The sequence below is a fragment of the Pyrus communis genome, chromosome 6, assembly GCF_041283825.1.
Source record: "Pyrus communis isolate YQ-2024b chromosome 6, ASM4128382v1, whole genome shotgun sequence".
Taxonomy (NCBI): Eukaryota; Viridiplantae; Streptophyta; class Magnoliopsida; order Rosales; family Rosaceae; genus Pyrus; species Pyrus communis.
This window is the reverse complement of record NC_142570.1, coordinates 6,117,074-6,139,272: the sequence shown is the minus strand read 5'-3', so window position 1 is coordinate 6,139,272 and position 22,199 is coordinate 6,117,074. Positions and strand designations below refer to the sequence as shown.

Below are 22,199 nucleotides of genomic sequence, written 5' to 3'. Positions count from 1 at the left end.
TTCTGGAGGGTAGTTGGCTAAAATTAAAGTTTAAGGGGGAAATTGGCTAATGATAAACGTTCAGGGGGTAATCGGCTAAAGTTAAAGTTCAGAAGGGAAATTGATAGCTTTATACAAGTTCTGGGGGCAAATCGACAAATATGCCTATTATTTAAGTGTTGATTAACGTGCTCAAGCGTCTTTGAAGGGTAATGCTAGAGATACCAACTTTTTAAACCAAATTTTGTAAACAATATAACGTCGTTTTTTACAATTAGATTATTATTTTAAGTATTGATTAACATACTTATTTTCTTTTAATAATGCATCATATAATTTACAAATTTAATTTAAAAAATTGGTGTACCTAACATATAATTCAATGGTCTACCATTGAAAAGTTGGCGCACCAAAAATTAACAAAAAGAGAGAAAAATTCATGAGTCGTTCCTTAGTGATTGTGACCTATAATTTCCTAGCGGTAATTGCTGGAGTGCTTCCCTTTTTTCTCCTTTTAACTTGGCCTTGCTTATCCCTAACTCTAAGCCTTCCCCAAAAACATGCATACCTTTCAGTTTTTGCTTCCTTTCGTTTTGCTCACTTCCTTTATTTCAATCAACTTTGAGTTATGTCTATGTGCAGATAATGAAGCGTACTCTAACTGCAGCGAAGCCATTAGCTTCTCTCTATTTGATTATGCTTCCGGGCTTGAAGACGTGACCTTTTACTACATATGCAGTACAAATACGGGTACTACTATCCCGAGATTTAATTTTAGTTCCCAATCCTGCAGTAATAACATGAGTGGAATCACTAATTCAAATACGACCATCCACGGCGATCGCGGATTTGATACTAATACGTACGTCACAAGAAATCCCGGATTTGATCCAGTTGCGATTGGCCTATGTACGTACAGGGTCAATGTTCGGGTTTTTACAACAGTTGTTCTTGCTCTAGAGTCCAATCGAACGACTATCCAAGGCGCGATGGATGGGGGTTTTGAATTGGAGATTAAGATTGATGATGGTCAATTCAACAGTTGTGAGGTATCAGGAGGAATGTGCGGGCTTAACACTACTAGTGGTGGATTCACTACAAAAAAAAAAAAAAAAAAAGGAGCATTGCACACAATCAATTATTTGTGCCCTTTGAGGCCAAAGAGCACCATCATATGTGCCTATAGACCAATGGCAACAATGCAGCAACTATTATATTGTCTGTGCCCTTTAGAGCAACTCCACCGTAGGTGGATGCTTGAGGGACATGCTAGAGAAAATGGGCCTGAGGCCCTGTGGACTGGCTCTAGCGTGAAGGAGTCTGAGTGGAGGTGGAGGCCCGAGCTCCGGGCCCGTGGAGAATTGCCAGCCCGAGAGCCTGAGTGGATGTGACGCCAGGGCTGACGTCAGCCTGACGTCATGCCTTTTTTTATTTTTTTTCTGTCAGGTGCGTGCACCCCACTCGTGCATGGGGACGCGTCGCCGACACAAATTCAGAAAAATCAGTCACTTTTTCAGTTACCGTTGGGAAGCCACGTGGCTTCCCACGGTCTGTTCGATCTCAACGACTTTTTAATATGGACCGTTCGATCTCAATGGTAAAAAAAAAAAAAAAAAAGTCTTATTTAATATCCACTGTTTGATCTGAGATCAACGGTCGATATTAATATGCTTTATAAATAAATAAATAAAAGAAAAAATAGTTTTAAAATTAAGAAAAGTCACCGTTGTGACACGTGGTACAATCTGGAGTGTTGGAATTCAAAATTTTTTATATCCAACGGTAGAGATTAATTAGTTGAATAAAAATTTAAAAAAAATTGTAAAAAGATTGTAAAAAATTTGAAAAAAAATCTGAATTTTTTTTAAAAAAAATTGTTTTTACTTTTCTATAAATACCTTCTCATTATCATCTACCTTACACCAAAATTTCATATTTTCTCAACTACTTTCAATCACATTCCTTTCTTTCTCTCAAAGTTTCAATCCATTTTTTTTCAACAAAATGACTACTGATGCAAGTACGAATTGGTCGCTTCTTGAAGATGTTGCGTTGTGTACTAGCTGGGTTGAAGTTACTCATAGTTCATTTACGGATAATGAGATGTAGTTGCGAGAAATGTGGAGTCTTATCCATACCAATTATCTTCAGAAAATTGGTGGGAAAAGAACCAAAGAATCGATGTCCAGTCGTTGGAAATTAGTTAGCCAATCGTTTAATACGTGGAGAGACGCCTTGGCACAAGCTTGTAGTAATATTCGAAGTTGGGAAAATTACTCGGATCAGGTAACAATATATTATTTATTTGTTTGTATTATACCCAAATTTACATTATAATTATTTGTTTGTATTATTTATTTTTTACCTACTTACATTATAATTATTTGTTTGTATTATTTATTTGTTACCTACGTACATTATAATTATTTATTTGTTACCTATTTTCATTATAATTATTTCTTCTCCCGCATTGTGTAGGAACTTCAAGCACAAGCTTGGTACGGTGCCAAAACCAAAAGCAAAAATAAATCATTCAACCGGTGGGAATGTTGGAATATTGTCAAAGATTGTCCTAAATTTAGAGTTATGTCTGTCGGTCCAGAAGTTTTCATGAACAACACCCATCTACACTCTACACCCGATCATGTCTCGCATGTTCATGAAGATAATGTAGAAGAAGTGCCCGAAACTCCCCTCCCTGAACAAGCGTCGGGTTCAACCCGTTATCCAATTAGGCCTCAAGGTAAGAAGACTTCAAAGAGAAAAAGGAGTGCTTCCAAGAATGATTGCAAAGTTCATGGAAGAACTTACTTGCCAAGGTGAATTGACTTTGGCGAGGGAAATGACGAAATATGAGGCTGATAAGGCTAGAGATGACGCAAAAACTGCAGCTATTGAGAGATAATTTCAGGCTAATGAGAGAGAAAGAGAGCTACTTAGGCAAGAAAGGGAACATGTTAGAGAAGAAAGACGGGTTTAACGAGATCGTGAAATTATGAACACGCCTTTACAAGGGAAGTCTCCAAATTCTAAATTTTTTTTGAAGTCAGAGAAAGCGGACGTGGTGCGAAGGAGGCGTGTAAGAGAAGCGAGAGTAAGCCAAGATGGTCCCAGCACCACAAGAGAAGATCATCCTAACACCATAAACATACCAAATAATAAAACACACCAAATAAAATTACATAAACATACCAAATAATAAAACACACCAAATAAAATAACATAAACATACCAAATTAAAAAAAACACACTAAATGAACTTAATTATTTTCAGCTTGTTTCAATTCCCACTGGTGCTCTATCAAGTCAATTTTCTAGGCATTGTGCATGTCTGGCATTTGAAATGCAGTATATCGTTGAATGAACCTTTCATTGTAACGTCCGTGCCTTTGTAATGGCTCATGTTGCACGGGCTCATCAGTGGCATCATGAGCACAATATATACGTGTTCTTGAATTGTTCATCGTGTCTGGCTAATATTCATCAACGGCTTCATAATCGTACTCATCTTCCACAATCATGTTGTGAAGAATGATGCACGTTATCATGATGGATCGAAGTGACTCTACATCAAACAACCTGGCAGCACCCCTGACGATCACCAAGCGAGCTTGGAGGATACCGAAACAATGCTTCACTTCCTTCCTGCACCCTTCTTGACAGCTTGCAAAGTGTTTTTCCTTTGCACTTCGCAGACATGGCACTGTTTTGACAAATGTTGACCACATTGGATAAATGCCGTTAGCTAGGTAGTATGGCCCGTCGTATATACGTCCGTTAACCTCATACGTGACTTTGGTGCATTTCCTTGCAGGACATCGTTGAACACTGGGGATTGGGTAAGGACGTTGATGTCATTTTGAGCTCCTGGAACCCCGAAAGGGGCGTGCCAAATTCATGTATCAAAAGATGTCATCGCCTCCAAAATAATACTTTTTGCTCATTTTCTGTCCTCATAAGCGCTTTGCCATGCACTTGGACAATTTTTCTACGTCTAGTGCATACAATCAATGCTTCCAATCATCCAAAAAAAACCACGCATCTCGGCCTTCTTCAGAAGCCGTTCCAAGTCCATGTTTGTAAGTTTCCAGAGGTACTCTGCGGTGTAGATAGATTCGATTGCTCCGCGAAACCTCATCAGGGACTCAAGAATGGTTGATTTCCCCATCCTCGTTATCTCATCCACTTGGTTTGCAAATACTCCATATGCAAACATCCGCAAGGCAGCAGTAATTTTTTATTGAGGAAGGAGACCCATAACACCAAAAGCATCATTCTTTTGCACAAAGTAAGAATCATGGTTGCAAACAGCAATCATGATTTTGTTGAACAAATGTTGTTCTATTCTAAAACGACGTCTAAAGTACGTATCAGGGAATGCACTATTAGGGACAAAATAATTGTCTAAGAGTTCCATATCTCGTTGTTGCCTGCTTCTATCAAGGTTTCCGGAATGGTTGGACCTGCAGATCTGAGCCACACCTTGGATGACTCGACGGGAATGTGAGGCTCTGCCCATTCTTACTTCGTCATCTCTCCTTCTACGCTCCTCATCATCTTCCCTCTCATTTTTTGCCACCTCGAGATTGAACATTCCTTCTGATTGGTTAAACAATTATTCCTCTTCCTAATCGAGTTCCCACATCATCCTTGAGGAAGAAGAAGACATTGTAAGAAAGAAGCAAAAATTATGAATAATGATATAGATTTTTGTGAAGAATGAAGCAGAAACTATGAATAATGATAGAGATCTTGAGAAATTTGGTGTGAGATTTGTAAGGATGGATGGTGGATTATATGAAGGATTCGGAAATGATTAGGTTGTAGATAATGCCACGTGGCATGCCGTCATTCGTTAAAAATCTGATGGAAATCTATCCTTAAAGATTGTAAACAGATTATGACACGTGGCACGATGTGATTGGTTACTAATCTCATAAAAAATCCATCACCAATAATTGTATTTTCAGATAATGACACGTGGCATGTCGTCATTCGTTAAAAATCTGACGGAAATCTATCATCAAAGATTGTAAACAAATTATGACACGTGACGCGTCGTGATTGGTTAATAATCTTATCAGAAATCCATTACCAATAATTGTATTTTCGGATAATGGCATGTGGCGCAACAAGTACGATTAAAAATCTTATCGGAAATTCATCCCCAATAATTGTCTTTTCGGATTTTATAACAAGTGACGCAACGAGAACGATTAAAAATCTTATCCAAAATTATTTTGTATTATTTAATAATACTTCGGATAATGACACGTGACTCAATGAGAACGATTAAAAATTTTATCCAAAATTACAATTAAAATTATTTTGTTTATTTTATAAATAAAAAAAATACTAATATTTTATTGTCTATTACTAGGACTATTGAAGTGTAACGTGAAGGAAAATTTGTGAAAAACAAGTTCATTTGAGCAACATCAACAACATGCAATTAACAATTAAAAGGCGGAATCATGTTTATATGCACTCAAAAACAAAACTTAACCCATGAACTTCAAAGCCTAGTAGATAGGTGAACCAAGACTCAACTCAAAACAAAGTGAGTTGAGAAATCAATACCTTTGTAGATTCCTCTTTGCATAAGCAAAGGCTAATCACCCAAAGAGAGGGCCTTCATTCCTTGCATCTTAGATCCATGGATTTGGATGGATGAAAAGGTTTCTCCAAGTTCCCAAAATTGAAAACCTCTAAGTCTCCACACCAAGGCATATTGTAGAAGAAATGAGTGACCTTGGAGGAGTTTGATTGCTAGATGATCCCTCCAAGGTGGCTGAAATTTTAGAGAGAAATGAGAGCTTGTGTTCTCTTCCTTTCCCCAAAAATTACCCTTCATGAATTTTGGCTATAAAGTCATACTTATTCCTTAATTCATTTCAGTGGCAAACTTGTAAATAAGTCCAAAACCACTCCTTCTTTAACATGGGATTTATTGGGCTATTTGGGCCTTTGTGAATCATTATTCATTAAGTTGTCACACAACTTAAGTCAATGGACTTGACGTTCGAAGCCCATTGGGCCTTAAGGTCCAAAATTATCCCGTGGTCTTTTAACGAACTTATTCGTTTGATTAATAATCATATTAATTAATCATTGCCATAAATAATTAAACCATTTAATTATTCTTACTCATCTCCGTTGAATCTTCAATCTCTACCTTACACGGTGTACGATCCATTAGGTTCCTTTTAGCGAGGCAGTGGGCGATTCAAACTCTTTCAAATCGATTGTGAATTGAAACTTACTTTCAATTCTCCCGTTAGTGATAATACACTTTTAGGGCTTCCACAAACCATGGTTGACGCCTAGCAGCATGTCATGGTTACCCAAGCTAATCAGAAGAGGTGGAGAACCTATTCAGTTTTAGGATTACAAATGCAATACGGTCTTTCTCTAATACAATACTCTTGACCACATTGTTTGGTTTGATAGTTTATTCATGTCTACTATCCAATGTGAGTCTTGTGCTTATATGATTACCTTGAATGTGATTTGGAACGCATTCCAACATCTCATTCATACTCTGGCCAGAGATTCTAAATCATATCATAGAGTATTCTCCCTCAAACAGTTTGAAGGTTAGAGATCCCTTGTTGCGCATTCACTTGCCTCCATGGCTAAGTGGCTTAACCCCGACGATGCCGTGGACACCCTCCTGATGGAGTGACTTTGACATAATCAAAGATTAAGGACCTAACCACAAGACAACTGTGATGCCTCAGGTCAAAGGACTACTTTGCATTATCCCAACCATGAGTTCTCATGTGACATGAATATGAGAACTCTTCGTTGATCGTGTTCAGTGAACTCATTCTCTATTGAGCACCTACGTACTTGTCTTGATGTCACACACACCAATGACTCGAGACTAGTCACTCTCCCTGAGAGAAGACATAGCACGTACTGATCTTAACGGACTGTCAATGCCCAATTGACAATCCTATGATCAGGAACGTTTAGGATGTGTCAACGAAAGAATGGTCTCATGAATCTAACTTCTTTAGATCGCATTCTTCCAATCACATATTCCTTGGACTTATCATTTAAGCATATAACATTTATATGAGACGGCTCAAACAATAATCTTTGCCCTTTACATTAAACTAGATTAGTTTAACATGTGAAATGTCCATAAAGTATCATCATATGATTGGTTTTAGGGCACATTTCCAACAATCTCCTACTTGCACTAGAGCCAATCAGCTTAGTCATCAGTGATGATACCTCTTCTGTAGTCATTTCATAAATGGCTGAGTAGTAGGCCTAGACAATGGATATCTATATGTTATCCATAGAAGCAACCTTGAGAATAACGACGTCACCATTATACATGATTCTCAATCATGTGGTTCAGTCTCTCATTTGAGTTCGGACCTTGATGAGATCTTGATTCCCTGGCTTGAGCTATCGCCCCATTAGTGTCATACACTTTCTGGTTGGAACCGAATGGAGAGTTCATAAATGAACTTTCCCATCCAAACAACAATGTTGTAAGCTTCTATATGGCAATATATTTTGCATACATGATGGAACACATTAAAGTCATTACTTTTAACGTTTCCACCCAAATATCTCTTTAGTCATAATAAAGAGATATCTCATTATCACTTCATTCATAATGAAGAGATATTCTATGATGGATTAGATTCATAATCTAATACATTTACGCTTCCATTACGTTACTCTAATTCTTCCTCATTCTTGAGGAATCCATCCTTAGTATTTCTTAAATACCTAATGATTCACTTGACAGTTGCCATGGTTCTGATCCCGGGCTTGCACTGATATCATTTTGTACCGTTCTAGGTACAACTTATATCAATGTTTTCATACAATATGATTTGTCTTTCTTTCCAACTACATCTTATGGAGTTATGAAAATTTTGGAAGATCTTCTAATTGACAATCATATTGTTTTAGAAGTATATATATCCTATATATGGGTAATAGATAACATCCAACGAACTAAATTTTATTCAAGTTCGTTCTTCTCCTAATGGAGAAATTCATTATCTTATGATGCCATTTTCCTTGATATCTTTCAAGGAAACTCATCTAAAGTGTTATCTTTCCTTGGATCAAATCCAAGGAGGTAAATACTTTAGACGTCTTACTCATCAACTTACATTTCTTGAATTCTTTGAAACCTTTTGCAAAGTATTCGGAGTTGTGTTTATTCAAAATAAACTATAGTCCAACCGAGAGTGATCTTCGGTGAATGTCATACAACATGAGTAGTATTATGTTGTGGACAAGTGCCACTAACATCTAAGTGAATTAACCTCAACAACTTTGTGATTCTTTCTTCTTTCCAAAAGAATAAAGATTCGAACATTTCGCCTCTATACAATTTTAACAAGAAGGTATTGGATCCGGATCTAACGATCCAAAGCATCCATCTATGACCAACTCGTAACTTATGTGTTAGAGGTATCACAACTTAGTTGGGATTAGTCACTACCTTGCAACCTTTTGGGTTTTAAGCATCATCGTATTCTAAACAGTTAAACTACCACATCATCTCTACTATTGAGACAACCAATTAAATTACAATAATCTAATTATTGATTAATAAAGAACAATGTTTTGTCAAACAAAACATTCATCCATCTCTACTATAGTGACGGATTTAAGTTCCTTAAAATTGGAATGTAAAGACAATCTTTAGTATTTTCCAATTTCTTTGGTAGTTCATATGAGGAAGTAAGTACAATCCGCTTTCGCAGAGATCTATATTTTATTCACTTTCCGAATGTGAAGTACTTTCTCTTCTCTCATTAATCTTCTACTTTTTATTAGCACACTTTTACAACAATTGTAAAACATAGTTGCTAATATAGAATCATGTATTCAAGTAGAAGAACCAACTGTTTTGAATTATTCAAGAACATTTTACAACACCTTCGAAAGGTGTGTTCTTGACACTTGCAAGACATTTCTTGCAAATACCCCTTCCAATGTCCATCCTTTCATAAAGAAAGTTTGTTCCCTTGGAGTTATTTTGCCTTCTTCATTTGACTTCCCTTTTGACTACAATAGTCATGGTCCCTAAACTCCCACTATCTCTCTTGAAACTTATTTCAAATGTGTTATACACATCAAACGATTTGGAGAGCGTGCGGTTATTGTTCACTATATAGTTTACAATAAACTTAGTGAACCATTAGGATAGGGACACAAAGGTGAAGTCCTTGTCTAGTTTCCGTCTCGTTAAGTGTTTTAACACTTCAACACTCAATGATTCAAAATCATCATAAGTCCATATAAATGGACTATTTTTGTCAACCAACCATTATGTTCTAAACATAATAACAAACTTTCAAGAGTTGTTCAAGGCAACTCTCATTTCTTCATACAACAATTTGTAAGTGAAGAATCATGGCACATAAAGTGTCCATGCCCTTGTGCTTACTTCTCAAGTTCCTTGTTCGTGTAACAAAGAGACAAGCACTAGAGTTTGCACTGTCCTCTTCATGGTAGACTTATCTAACATGTTCTTCCATTGATACTTTATCAATAGGAAGATTGTGAGGATGAGACTACTTAGGTACTTTTACAATCCATTCAAGACAATCTATGGGATTGTGGTACCAAGTTCGGAAACTAAAGCGTTCGGTTTTTCTTTGTCAAGTTTTGGATAGCGTTTGCAAATATATTGGTAAACAAATACATAACGAATATAAATTGATTGATTTTAAGCTATTTGATCCGGGTCTTTAAATCAAAATAGCACCACCCACTATTTTTGGCAAATTCCATATCCCTCATCGGAATTCGAGAGTTTTGTTGAACTCTTAGCGGGGTATGGGAGACTCACCATTACCAAGCCCACCTCAGAATTATATCATGTTGGTTAGCAAAAATAATGATGAGAGAATAACACTTTAGTCATTTACAACTCTTGTAATTACCCATCTAGTTTGGCCTCTAGAGAATGAATGCCTCAGAATTATATCATGTTGGCACCATTGCACTTAGCTAAGTTATTCCCACCATGCTTAGTTTATGTAGAGGTTCAAGCACAACCTCAGAATTATATCATGTTGGTCATACTCGTTGTCTACACTCACCTCATCATATGTTTATGGACTCCTCCTGGATGTAAGCACATACTTTGTACTTCCCCATTATAGGGTGAAGCCGGTGCATGAGTCACAAACGATTGGAGCCCACCACGGTGGAAGGCCTACGAAGAGATATTCAAAGCATCTCTCGCTTATCAACTTAATAATGGTTTGTTGAGGGTTTTAGGTCTCATCACATATATATATATATATATTCATTTTAATCCAATTAAAACATTTTGGTCCTATTACAACTATTGGTCCATATGATTGATTTAGTAGTATATAATACTCCCACTATGCTTTTAAAACGGTTTTTAAAGCAAGACTATATGGTACTACTAACATAAGATTTGCATTCATTGATGGACTATATAGTTGCCTTAGGGCCTTAGGATGACTATGAACCTTTGATTCGATTCAACACGAGCCTAGTGTTGAATCTCGGTCTAGGGATGGTGATTGATTTTAGTTACGCATTTAATCACATTAAGGCGTGTTGTCTTATTGGGCGTTGGACCCAACTACTCCAATTTCATGCATATCGAATAAAACAAGAAAGGAGTACTTCAAAGTAAATAAGAGCTTATGCTCTTTTACAACAATTGATCAAATCAAATTACTTTAAAGTAAGGAAGAGCTTATGCTCTTTTACAACAATTGATCATATCAAATTACAACCAAAATTTAATCTACACATTACCATGGTTCAAACAAATTTGAAACGGCCTTTCACATAGCTCAATTATAGTAGGCTTAGGTTCATAATCACCCTTTCTTTAATTAATTAACGCTTTAACTAATTAAACTTGAATGCAACATTTTCATTTGGTTTTTGTATCCATAGAATTGATTTAAATGGAGCTAAATGAAATGAAAATCCAATTCTCATTTAAAGAGACAAAACAATTTTTGTTCTCATTTTGTTTTGGGCCAAAAACAATGACCACAACAATTTGGGTCACTATGTTAAAACAAAAACTTTTGGGGTCACTTTGTAAAAACACAAAAGTCCACTACTTCATGTAATTACAACTAGAACCCAAAAATTTCCACAAAAGCTAAAACTTCATTAAAGGAGCAAAACAATTTGTCCTTTTAGTGATTTTGGACCTTTACGTAAAAACGTAAACTTTTGGGTCAAACTACAAATACACAAAAGTATCAAAACTTTATGTAATTGCATAAAAGCCCCACAAGGACCCTAATTGAGTAGGGTGGCCGGCCATTGAAGCAAAGTAATAAAAAAAAATTTCAAATTTTTGTAAGTGGGGTGGGTGAAATGGAATAAATCATTACACACCTACCCACTAAAATTTCTTTAATCTTTCAAAATAAATATCTAATATATTTAAACATAAGAAATATTTCAAAACAAAAAATTTATGAAATAAATCAAAACTTTGAATCAAAACACCAAACCTTTTGTTCTTGGCAAGAACATATCAAGAACAATGAAGAACATCCATGAAAACCCATAAGAGCTCCATGAACATTCTTCACCCAAAAACATACCAAAACCACTCAAACTTAAGGGAAATAACATACAACCATACTAGGGTACATAGGGGTTCCAAAAGTCACTTTAAAACACTTTTAACAAGTCAAACAAGAACCCAAAAATCCACCCCTTGGATTTGGCCGAATTTCCCCAAAAACATGGCACCAAATTTTAGCTCCAAAATTCATGCTCATATGAACTACATCTACAACATTTGAGATGGCAAATTTTCTAACAAAATTTACATTCAAAGAAGCAAGAATAAAGCTTGTAACAATTACAACATTCAAATCACAAACTATGAACTACAAAACCCAAAAGGATTCACCAACTACTAGACTTAGGCTCTTGATACCACTTGAAGGAAAATTTGTGAAAAACAAGTTCATTTGAGCAACATCAACAACATGCAATTAACAATTAAAAGGCGGAATCATGTTTATATGCACTCAAAAACAAAACTTAACCCATGAACTTCAAAGCCTAGTAGATAGGTGAACCAAGACTCAACTCAAAACAAAGTGAGTTGAGAAATCAATACCTTTGTAGATTCCTCTTTGCATAAGCAAAGGCTAATCACCCAAAGAGAGGGCCTTCATTCCTTGCATCTTAGATCCATGGATTTGGATGGATGAAAAGGTTTCTCCAAGTTCCCAAAATTGAAAACCTCTAAGTCTCCACACCAAGGCATATTGTAGAAGAAATGAGTGACCTTGGAGGAGTTTGATTGCTAGATGATCCCTCCAAGGTGGCTGAAATTTTAGAGAGAAATGAGAGCTTGTGTTCTCTTCCTTTCCCCAAAAATTACCCTTCATGAATTTTGGCTATAAAGTCATACTTATTCCTTAATTCATTTCAGTGGCAAACTTGTAAATAAGTCCAAAACCACTCCTTCTTTAACATGGGATTTATTGGGCTATTTGGGCCTTTGTGAATCATTATTCATTAAGTTGTCACACAACTTAAGTCAATGGACTTGACGTTCGAAGCCCATTGGGCCTTAAGGTCCAAAATTATCCCGTGGTCTTTTAACGAACTTATTCGTTTGATTAATAATCATATTAATTAATCCTTGCCATAAATAATTAAACCATTTAATTATTCTTACTCATCTCCGTTGAATCTTCAATCTCTACCTTACACGGTGTACGATCCATTAGGTTCCTTTTAGCGAGGCAGTGGGCGATTCAAACTCTTTCAAATCGATTGTGAATTGAAACTTACTTTCAATTCTCCCGTTAGTGATAATACACTTTTAGGGCTTCCACAAACCATGGTTGACGCCTAGCAGCATGTCATGGTTACCCAAGCTAATCAGAAGAGGTGGAGAACCTATTCAGTTTTAGGATTACAAATGCAATACGGTCTTTCTCTAATACAATACTCTTGACCACATTGTTTGGTTTGATAGTTTATTCATGTCTACTATCCAATGTGAGTCTTGTGCTTATATGATTACCTTGAATGTGATTTGGAACGCATTCCAACATCTCATTCATACTCTGGCCAGAGATTCTAAATCATATCATAGAGTATTCTCCCTCAAACAGTTTGAAGGTTAGAGATCCCTTGTTGCGCATTCACTTGCCTCCATGGCTAAGTGGCTTAACCCCGACGATGCCGTGGACACCCTCCTGATGGAGTGACTTTGACATAATCAAAGATTAAGGACCTAACCACAAGACAACTGTGATGCCTCAGGTCAAAGGACTACTTTGCATTATCCCAACCATGAGTTCTCATGTGACATGAATATGAGAACTCTTCGTTGATCGTGTTCAGTGAACTCATTCTCTATTGAGCACCTACGTACTTGTCTTGATGTCACACACACCAATGACTCGAGACTAGTCACTCTCCCTGAGAGAAGACATAGCACGTACTGATCTTAACGGACTGTCAATGCCCAATTGACAATCCTATGATCAGGAACGTTTAGGATGTGTCAACGAAAGAATGGTCTCATGAATCTAACTTCTTTAGATCGCATTCTTCCAATCACATATTCCTTGGACTTATCATTTAAGCATATAACATTTATATGAGACGGCTCAAACAATAATCTTTGCCCTTTACATTAAACTAGATTAGTTTAACATGTGAAATGTCCATAAAGTATCATCATATGATTGGTTTTAGGGCACATTTCCAACATAACGGTGAAGATGCAAAAGGCGATTACTGTTCATTAAGGACAATTACTGTTCACTAGATAGATTGAATAGTGAATAGCTTGGGAGAAGGATTCCAACGTTGGAGTTGCTCTTATCCACGTAACCTTTGATGAAAGGACACAATATGACTTTTTGTGCTCAAACAGTTAAGCACAAATAGATGTCTTTTTGTGCCTACATTCTGACAGTCTGTTAGACAATCTTACAACCACCTGCCGGGCACTTTTTTGAAATTGTGCCTAATAAGTTGTATTTAAAAATAAATCAAAAATCAAAATAGGCTACAAACTGAAATTTAAGCAAAACAAAAGATTAAAAATTTCATAAAATGAAAACCAACGGCTTCAGCTGTTAGAATGAACCAAACAGTAAAAGTGGAATATCGTTAATGAAAGTATACACGTATTCCTCATAAAAAAAACATGTGTACTCCAGCTAGGCAAAACTGATAAATCCAACAGAACTTAAGCAATCCATGCATCTCTACATATAGCCAGGCAAAACTGGTTTCACCTCTTTTTTCCAACTTGGTGGATAATGCAATCATCTTCCTGAAATCCAAATTAAAGGGAAAATGAAAATAAATTGTTAAGGACCTATTTCCAGTGATGTTCAAGGACCAAAACTTTCAATCGGCATTGAGAACTCACAAGCACTGACGCATTGCTACTTTGTTATACTAAATAACAACGAACAAAACATGCAACTTAAATGAGCAGTTAAACCATCATTACTAGCAAACAAGATGTACAAAACAATACAAGTTTGGACAATCATTTAGCTTAAGGTCAAATGCAGTGAGATAAATCTCAATGTTATGACATTAATTTCTAATAAAGATAGCAAATGCTAAAAGCCTTGTAGGATCTGCAAAGCAGAGTCTAATAAATAAGTATTTTGAAATCTAACGTTGCTTATATTCCCCAGTTTCGCATCTCATCCAATCTTTGCTCCACAAACGAACTAATCCGGATGATATGTGTGGTATTTGGACCCCTTGAATCCATGGGACCTTACAATGTGGGAACCCAACTGATTTTTTAGCAAAAGAAGTGTCATTTCTTTGATTTTGGAGTAATGGTTGTTTTTTCCTGTCAATTAGTTCTCTCTTTTTTTTTTTTTTAATTAGCTTATGAAAAAATGGCTTTAAGGATAATGCAAATGAGGCATCTTTCAAGGGGCATACGGAATGTGTCTCCCACCATTTCAATGACTTTTTTAATATGATCTTCTACATCTCTCCTCTCGCTTCGTGAATTTCATTTACAAATTTATCATTAACTAAGGCCTTCAGCATCATGCCCTTTTTTTTAGTAATCAGATATTACAATTTTACACTTGCTTAAATGATGAGTTTTATTATAGTACTTATAGTTATCTAAACCTACCACATGATGACTCATACTTTTGCCTAAAATCTGATAAGACTGCCTTAATATGTAAACTTGAGTGGATGATTTCTGTAAAGTGAAATCACACATTTATCTTTTGTAGATGAAGGAATGAATGGAAGAAGATAACCAACTTCTGCACTACCTGTATGATTTGTTCATGTGATTGATCATAGGTAGTTTAGCTAGATCACAAAACTCAATCCATCGGAGTGACACCGGATTACAGTTTAGGCCTCCTCTTACACCGTCTGTCACAAGCTGGATGCTTGCATATAAACCTTTGCCTCATTGACTCCATGGGACCTCACATTGTGGGAGCCCAACTGAGTTTTTGGCATCTTTCATTAACTAGAAAATTAAAGAAAACAAAAAGAAAAAAAGAAAAGAAAAACACTGTAATTATCCTGTAATCGTATCTTAATCTCACTGGCATTTCAAATTAAGGCAAAAAAAAAGTTGACAACCACCTGAGTCAACGAAATATCCTGTAATCATACGACATGGAACTGAATTTAAATAATTAAATTAAATTCAACATTTTGGCTTGATTGATATTGGTCGAATATTTCCAATCTTTCTTTCCCCGGGGAAACAAAAGCAACTACATGGAATTCTATTTTATTTATTTTCCTTCATCTTCTAGGCAACCAAAACAGAAAACTTAAAACAAAAAATGCCAGAAAAGTTGATGAAACAAACTACAATAAGCTATAAACATTAAAAATTAAATGACCAATTTAAAACAAGAATATTACATGCGACTAAACTTTGAAATTCCGAGCAGTCTCCAAGCGAGTAAACTTTGACATGCATACAGAAGGGAATTAAAATTCAAAATCTAAAATGGATCCCAAAACTGAAAGTTTTTATTTTAGAAAAGAACTTACACTGGAGGACAGCCCACTAAGAGATGATCATCTTTACCTCTAGGGTCGAGGTCCAATTCTGCCAGGCTTGGCTGAAAACTGGCCAAACAATCCGCGGTCACCGTTTCTTAGATCTGAAATTGAGGAAATCCGGCTATGAATTTGTAGAAATTAACTTGGGGGTTGGAAAGAGGACAGAAAAAGGATTCTGGAGGTATAATTTGACGGTCGTTGGTGATCGGGGGACGGCGGTGCTGTTGCGCGCAGAAGAAGGGGGAGAAAGAGGATACGGGCGGGGGAAAGGAAGGTGGCTGAGGACAAGGAGAGTTTGAGAGAGAGGCAAAGTAGAGTAAAAGTAAATCTAAAGCATAAAAAAATAATATTTATTTAAATATATTAAATTAGAGGGCACAAAACCCTTTTATTGTGTGTTTGTAAATTAATAAAATAATATCTATCTCTGACATTATAAGGACACATGCAAGTTGGACACAAAAATTTGTGTTCAAATTTTAGTAGGCACAAATACATGGCACAAACTAATATGTTTTTTTGTTAGAGGGCACAATTGAGATATTTGGGTGTTTAATGGACCTTATAAAGCACATTATGTATTTGTGCTCAATGAAAATGAGAAGGGCACAAATCAATTGTGTTCTTAGCCCATTTTTCTTGTAGTGATTCAGTTGCTTTTGCCATGATCAGGATAACGCAAATGCAGCTACATGCAAATCAACTTCAACTGAGTCATCAGGTACATTATGTATGCCTTTAAAATTTAAATAAAAGTCCGTTGAATTAATCCAGGGGACTAATGGTACCTTATTTTAGGGTTGTAGAATATGCATATATATCTCATTGCAGCCGATTAGCTACAAGGAACCAAGCATGCATTAGATTATTTGCGTTGATAAAATTAGATGGAGTTATTAACCACATTGAAAAAGGTATGAAACTATCCAAATTACAATAAAAACGAGGAGAAGAAGATAAGGTTTAGAAGGAAGGAAAGCTTGTATTAATATCTTCTGACTTGAACTGATTAGAAAAAAATGAGTGAGAGTTTACAATTTAATTATACTAGCCTATAAAAAATAACTAACTCTACAACCTTCTAACAAACTTTTCTAATAGCTTTCATTAGCTAGACCAATCTCCACCGTTCAATTATAAACTAATCCCCATCATGCATCTGTCAATCAGAGTAACCCATAATTAAAAGGGTGCATTTTTACTCACAAGCCTCAAGTGGTGGTAATGCTTATTACCCTCGCGTGGTGGTAATGCTTAGCACCCTCACGTGGTGGTAATGCTCACCATCATGCTAATTATTATAGGAAAACTAACAAAAAGTCCAAAAAAACTCCCCTTTTAATGAAAATCCCTTTTTAAAGATATAGTGAATAGTACCAAGAAAAGATATAAATGTGGTTTTTCGTTAAAAGGGAACAGTATCGGGAGCGTTTTGTTAAACCTCCCGATTATTATTGGATGAGTTTAAATGTTTTGATTTGTGTCTACCTGTTACACATCTTTAAAATTTAAACTAATCTAACATGATAAATAATATGGTGAACAGTACGGATCATCATTTGAGGGTGATGAGAAAAAATATTTTCCAATTAAAAAGCGTATAAATTTGAACTTTTATTACCTATCCAGAGCTCCACCCATTCCAAGCAACTGAGGTTTTGTGCGTTTTGTCATGATACTGATAAAAGTCTTTAACAATATTTCTTTAGTGGAAGTTGAACGATATATGTCAAGTTTGAGTTGCTCTTATAATACTTATGTTTCTTGGCAGACGCGTTTGGAATAGTCTAATTACCCTGAATATATATGTTAAAATAAAGTGTGTATTTTGTGTAGAAATTACAAGCCCAAATTTGCATTGACTGCCTAGCACTCTTGTAAAGTCTTACATTTAAAGTGTAATGTTAGGAAGATAAATAAATGATATATCATCAATAAGAATGAATACGTTTATTAACGCTTAAGTAATAAATCAATCATCAATTTCCATATCTTTTAGTTTCTAAAATTTTGTCTAAAAATTTAGTCTCTTTAACATTATCCAAATGTAAAACAAAAATATTATTTTTATCATCGACCTTGCCTTTATTAAAGAAATAATATAAAAGATAGTATAAATAGATAATAAATATAACACTACTCAACCTAAAATATCAAACATAACAACTCACAAACTTAAAGTTTCCCTAATCTGTCCCGTCGATATACATGAGAAATTGATGAAGATGATTTGCACCTTCACCCTCTGCATTTTTCCAAATTTGAGTTCAGTTGAACTGCAGCGGTGACATCCAATAATCCATTAATACTTCCACCATAGATTCAAACCTTGTTGAATAATATGCTTCAAATGTCCAAGTTTGGGTTGGGGTATCCAACAACGTCATCTGTGAAGTCAGATGAGACCAAAGTACCGATAGTCTAATAGACGACTTGATTGGACACGAGACTCAGGTTTTTTCTCCAGTGGTACCTTTGATTGTTGGCCCACTCTATTTCCTTTCTCGTATATTTTTTAGAAAAACTAATGAAAAAAATTTGATAACTTTAAATTTTAACGATAAGAATAAAATAAAGGGTAAAATAAATAGTACCATGATTGACTTTTTAATGTAAAAATATGTTTTTTCGTTAAAATGAACAATATTGTGAGCTTTTCGTTAAAACTCTCATATTTGTCCTATATTTTTTTAGAAAAACTAATGAAAAGGGTTTGAAAACTTTGAGTTTTAACGATAAAGATAAAATAAAGGGTAAAATAAATAGTACTAGGATTGACTTTTTAGTGTAAAAATATGATTTTTTATTAAAGTGAACAATACCGTAAGTTTTTCTTTAAAGCTCCCATATTTTTTCCTCTCTTGACCACTGGAAGTTAACTAAATTAAGCCTCATCATAAACCTAAATCTACGATACTGCTTTGCTTTGTCATATTTCCCTATTAGAAAACTAAGTCTATTTTTTCTTATATAATGCATCAGTGAATGCATTAAATGCATTAAATGGTTTTAACGAGGCACTCATCCTGGGATGATTATACTCCATTGAGTTCACTACTTTCGTCCTGTTTGACATTTGTTTAAGACATTCTACATACTTCTCACTTTTCTCCTTAGTCTATGAGTTTTCCCCATGTCTTGGGCTTTACCAAAGCGATGTTTTGTGAGTTTTACTACCAATGCATACTTACTTACTTGTGTTTGAGACTCATGTTCACCCGTTATGCGGACGACTTCATCAACTGTTCTACCTCATCTGCTGAAGATTTGATGCGACATTTTGTTTGAGTATTTACACACTCAAGGAGGAGTGTTACAGTCCTATTGGATTAGGAATGTGATTGTGTAAATCCTATTGTATCTAGAAGTATCTTGTATATTCCTATTAGGAGTTGATTACTTATTAAGAGATGTAATCCTAAAAAAGTAAGGATTATATCTATTTTACTACTATAAATAAAGACATATTGGGAAGACACACCTCATAATTAAATCTCTCTCTTCTCTCTTGTTGTCACCGACCTTTCTCCCTCTCTGTTCTTTATACAGTTCAGTCAAATAGGCCTACAACATAAACATGTTTCATTATGATTATGTTCAATAAAGTACACCAACTAGCTAGTCTAGTGATACTTTTCTTCTTAATTTTGGAAGAGGTACGTTATCCGATCTCCCTCATCCATGGTAGATCTGGCTTGAGTTTGCCTACGCCATTGATACCCACGAACAGTAGTTTATGTGGAAGAACTAAAAAAGTTTCCTTAAACAATTTCCTTAAACAATTTTTAATTTGATTAATTTTTCGCATGTATGACTTTAAAATGATTATTATGATTCAGATGAATTTTACTACATGTGTTTGGTCAGTTTTGCTGAATATTCATTTATTACAATTGGGTGGGCACATGAATTTTATGGAATGGGGATCCTCTAATTGTGTCCGTTCATCATATATCGTACAATCAAAAATTATTTTAAATATTTTTATTTAAAATTGAACATAAATAGGTACTAATAAATTGTGTCCGTTCATCATATATCGTACAGTCAAAAATTATTTTAAATATTTTTATTTAAAATTGAACATAAATAGTACTTAATAAAAATTGGTTTCACGATATACGATGAACGAACACGATTGAAGAATCCCCATAATCCTCACGAAGAGGATCCTCATTCAATTTTATGGACAATAAATTGGATGACCTACGGGAAGCTTCCATATCAATTTATCAACACACAAGAGCCCACCTAACCTGAAAATCTTTTAATTATATATTATTAGGGAACTGTTATTAGCACTACAAAAATATTAATCTACACTTCTCATAAGTGTATTTTTCTTTCTAATTGTAGAAAGTTTGAAGTGCCAATAACAGTTCCTTATCATTAATTCATTGAATGATTCTAGGTCCTAAACTTGAAAAGTGGTCCTAAACCCACAACCATGTAAAAAAAGAGACAAAAAAATTAAACAGAATTTGCAAATAAATATGTCACTAACAAGAAATAAGTACGTTAATCAACCCTTATTAACAATTCAATCATCAACATCCACATCCACATCATTTAGTTTATAAAATTTAGTTTAAAAATTTGATCTTCCAAGCATTACCCATTTAGAATTTTCTCACCTTTAAACCCAATAGTCACGGAAAGAAATTAAAGAATCCTATTTCAAATTTGCTCTTTGTTAACCTAAAAGTCAGCCTAATTATTCTGGAGTTTTTTTTTTATTTGGAAAATATGATATTATCTACATTAAGGAGTAGGGGATGAGCTTAGCCTCATAATGAACAAGCAATAATGTGATTCAAACTCGCTTTTGGCGAAAATTGAACTTAAGACCTCTCACTTAAAAGTGAAGATGAATACAACTAGACTATAGTATTAAGTGGTTATTCTGAAGTATTTTAAACTTTGAAATGTCAAATAGAAAAGTTAATAGAGTTATCTCTCAATAAGTTAGAAGACATATGTCAAAATATTAGTAAAGAGACACATAAGAGACATTAAAAAATAAAAAAAAATAAAAAAATAAAAAAGAAGAGGAATAACAGACATGGAGCCACCTGGAGTCCGCCCTAAAAGTCTTTTAATTATATGCCATTAACTCGTGGAATGTTTCAAAGGTCCTAAAACTTCAAAAGATGCCCAAATCCCGCAATCAGGGGAAAAAAAAAAGTGAAGAATCCTATTTACAATTTTCTCATCTTGTAAACCCAACAGCCACAGAAAGAAAGTAAAGAATAATTTCGGATTTGCTCAACTTGTTAACCTAAATTTCGGTCGGATTTGTCATATGGTATTATGATTTAGTGATATTTTTTTTTACTTATAAGTAAGAGATATCAGATTCAATTCTCGCCAAAGACAAATATGAATCACATTATTGTTAGCTCATTATAAGGCTAATTTACTCCCTCATTTTAGCGTAGATAATATCATTTGTTCAATAAAAAAAAACATCAAATCGGTTGGATTATTTTGGAATTTTTTTTTTTTTTTTTTTTTAACTTTGAAATGTCAAATAGAAAATTTAATAGAGTTATCTCTCAATTAAGTTAGAATATACGTGTGAAAGGAGACATACACAAGGAGACAACAGACCTGGAGCCAACTGGAGGCCACCCTGGAAGCCTTTATGTCATTACCACGTTAAATGTTTCAAAGGTCCTACACTTGAAAAGTTGCCCTAAACCCACGACCACGGAAACGTATTTTGAATAGTCTCACCGTGTGAACCCAACTACTACAGAAAGAAAGTGAAGAATCCTTTTCGATTTGACCAACTTGTTAACATAAAAGTCGGTCTGATTATTTTGGATTTTTTTTTTTCAACTTTATTACTGTTTAGTAATATTTCTCTTCGTTTATAAATGAGAGATTTTAAATTTGATTCTCGTCAAAATCAAATTTGACCACATATTCCTAGCGCACTGTGAGGTTTAGCTCATTATGAGGTTTAGCCCACTCCCCCACCCTCTCAGCGCAGAGAATATCGTTTGTTCAAAAAAAAAAAAAATTATCAAATAGAAAAAGGCTTTTTTCTGTTAGCACCCCCACATTAAAATTAAATATTAAATGACTCATTTGCCTTAATATGCAATAACTATTGCGACCTCATATGGTTATAAAAAATTCTAAATACACCTCAAATCACATATCCC

At 34.9% G+C, this 22,199-nt stretch overlaps 1 long non-coding RNA gene across 1 annotated transcript; it reads right to left on the bottom strand.

Moving 5' to 3' along the window:
• Nucleotides 1-15,276: 15,276 nt before the first annotated feature.
• On the bottom strand, nt 15,277-16,329 carry LOC148696174 (uncharacterized). The gene is made up of 3 exons (XR_015963493.1): nt 16,018-16,329; nt 15,886-15,930; nt 15,277-15,478 (listed from the first exon to the last, which is right to left on the bottom strand). It is a non-coding gene; the product is annotated as an uncharacterized LOC148696174 (long non-coding RNA).
• Nucleotides 16,330-22,199: the final 5,870 nt, after the last annotated feature.